Source organism: Ptiloglossa arizonensis, unplaced genomic scaffold, assembly GCF_051014685.1.
Source record: "Ptiloglossa arizonensis isolate GNS036 unplaced genomic scaffold, iyPtiAriz1_principal scaffold0099, whole genome shotgun sequence".
NCBI lineage: Eukaryota > Metazoa > Arthropoda > Insecta > Hymenoptera > Colletidae > Ptiloglossa > Ptiloglossa arizonensis.
This window is the reverse complement of record NW_027478469.1, coordinates 152,491-155,805: the sequence shown is the minus strand read 5'-3', so window position 1 is coordinate 155,805 and position 3,315 is coordinate 152,491.

Genomic DNA, 3,315 nt, shown 5'->3' with positions numbered 1-3,315 from the left:
TTATACATTATACGTTATACGTTGTACGTTATACGGTATACGATATACGATATACGTTACACGTTATCCGTTATACGTTATACGTTATACGTTATACGTATTACGTTATACGTTATACGTTATACGTTATACGTTATACGTTATACGTTATACGTTATACGTTATACGTTATACGTTATACGTTATACGTTATACGTTATACGTTACACGTTATACGTTATACGTTATACGTTATACGTTATACGTTATACGTTATACGTTATACGATAAAAGTTATACGTTATACGTTATACATTATACGTTATACGGCATAAGTTCTAGGATATGCGTTATAGATTATATGTTATACGTTATACGTTATACGTTATACGTTATACGTTATACGTTACACAGTATACGTTATACGTTATCCGTTATACGTTATACGTTATTAGTTATAGGTTATACGTTATACGTTATACATTACACGTTATACGTTATACGTTATACGTTATACGTATTACGTTATACGTTATACGTTATACGTTATACGTTATACGTTATACGTTACACGTTATACGTTATACGTTATACGTTATACGTTATACGTTATACGTTATATGTTATAGGTTATACGTAATACGTTATATGTTATACGTTATACGTTATACGTTATACGTTATACGTTATACGTATTACGTTATACGTTATACGTTATACGTTATACGTTATACGTTCTACGTTATACGTTATACGTTATACGTTATACGTTATACGTTATACGTTATACTTTATACGTTATACGTTATACGTTATACGTTATACGTTATACGTTATACGTTATACGTTATACGTTGTACGTTATACGTTATACGTTATACGTTATACGTTATACGTTATACGTATTACGTTATACGTTATACGTTATACGTTATACGTTATACGTTGTACGTTATACGTTATACGTTATACGTTATGCGTTATACGTTATCCGTTATACGTATTACGTTATACGTTATACGTTATACGTTATACGTATTACGTTATACGTTATACGTTATACGTTATACGTTATACGTTATACGTTACACGTTATACGTTATACGTATTACGTTATACGTTATACGTTATTAGTTATAGGTTATACGTTATACGTTATACATTACACGTTATACGTTATACGTTATACGTTATACGTTATACGTTATACGTTACACGTTATACGTTATACGTTATACGTTATACGTTATATGTTATAGGTTATACGTAATACGTTATACGTTATACGTTATACGTTATACGTTATACGTTATACGTTATACGTTATACGTTATACGTATTACGTTATACGTTATACGTTATACGTTATACGTTATACGTTATACGTTATACGTTATACGTTATACGTTATACGTTATACGGTATACGTTATACGTTATACGTTATACGTTATACGTTATACGTTATACGTTATACGTTATACGTTATACGTTAAACGTTATACGTTATACGTTATACGTTATACGTATTACGTTATACGTTATACGTTTTTAGTTATAGGTTATACGTTATACGTTATACGTATTACGTTATACGTTATACGTTATACGTTAAAAGTTATACGTTATACGTTATACGTTATACACTATATGTTATACGTTATACGTTATACACTATACGTTATACGGCATAAGTTCTAGGATATGCGTTATATATTATATGTTATACGTTGTACGTTATACGTTATACGTTATACGTTATACGTTATACGTTATACGTTATACGTTATACGTTATACGTTATACGTTATACGTTATACGTTATACGTTATACGTTATACGTTATACGTTATACGTTATACGTTATACGTTATACGTTATACGTTATACGTTATACGTATTACGTTATACGTTATACGTTATACGTTAAAAGTTATACGTTATACGTTATACGTTATACTCTATACGTTATACGGCATAAGTTCTAGGATATGCGTTATATATTATATGTTATACGTTGTACGTTATACGTTATACGTTGTACGTTATACGTTATACGTTATACGTTATACGTTATACGTTATACGCTATACGTTATACGTTATTCAGCATAAGTTCTAGGATAAGAGTTATACATTATATGTTATACGTTATACATTATACGTTATACGTTGTACGTTATACGGTATACGATATACGATATACGTTACACGTTATCCGTTATACGTTATACGTTATACGTTATACGTATTACGTTATACGTTATACGTTATACGTTATACGTTATACGTTATACGTTATACGTTATACGTTATACGTTATACGTTATACGTTATACGTTATACGTTATACGTTACACGTTATACGTTATACGTTATACGTTATACGTTATACGTTATACGTTATACGTTATACGATAAAAGTTATACGTTATACGTTATACATTATACGTTATACGGCATAAGTTCTAGGATATGCGTTATAGATTATATGTTATACGTTATACGTTATACGTTATACGTTATACGTTATACGTTACACAGTATACGTTATACGTTATCCGTTATACGTTATACGTTATTAGTTATAGGTTATACGTTATACGTTATACATTACACGTTATACGTTATACGTTATACGTTATACGTATTACGTTATACGTTATACGTTATACGTTATACGTTATACACTATACGTTATACGGCATAAGTTCTAGGATATGCGTTATATATTATATGTTATACGTTGTACGTTATACGTTATACGTTGTACGTTATACGTTATACGTTATACGTTATACGTTATACGTTATACGCTATACGTTATACGTTATTCAGCATAAGTTCTAGGATAAGAGTTATACATTATATGTTATACGTTATACATTATACGTTATACGTTGTACGTTATACGGTATACGATATACGATATACGTTACACGTTATCCGTTATACGTTATACGTTATACGTTATACGTATTACGTTATACGTTATACGTTATACGTTATACGTTATACGTTATACGTTATACGTTATACGTTATACGTTATACGTTATACGTTATACGTTATACGTTATACGTTACACGTTATACGTTATACGTTATACGTTATACGTTATACGTTATACGTTATACGTTATACGATAAAAGTTATACGTTATACGTTATACATTATACGTTATACGGCATAAGTTCTAGGATATGCGTTATAGATTATATGTTATACGTTATACGTTATACGTTATACGTTATACGTTATACGTTACACAGTATACGTTATACGTTATCCGTTATACGTTATACGTTATTAGTTATAGGTTATACGTTATACGTTAT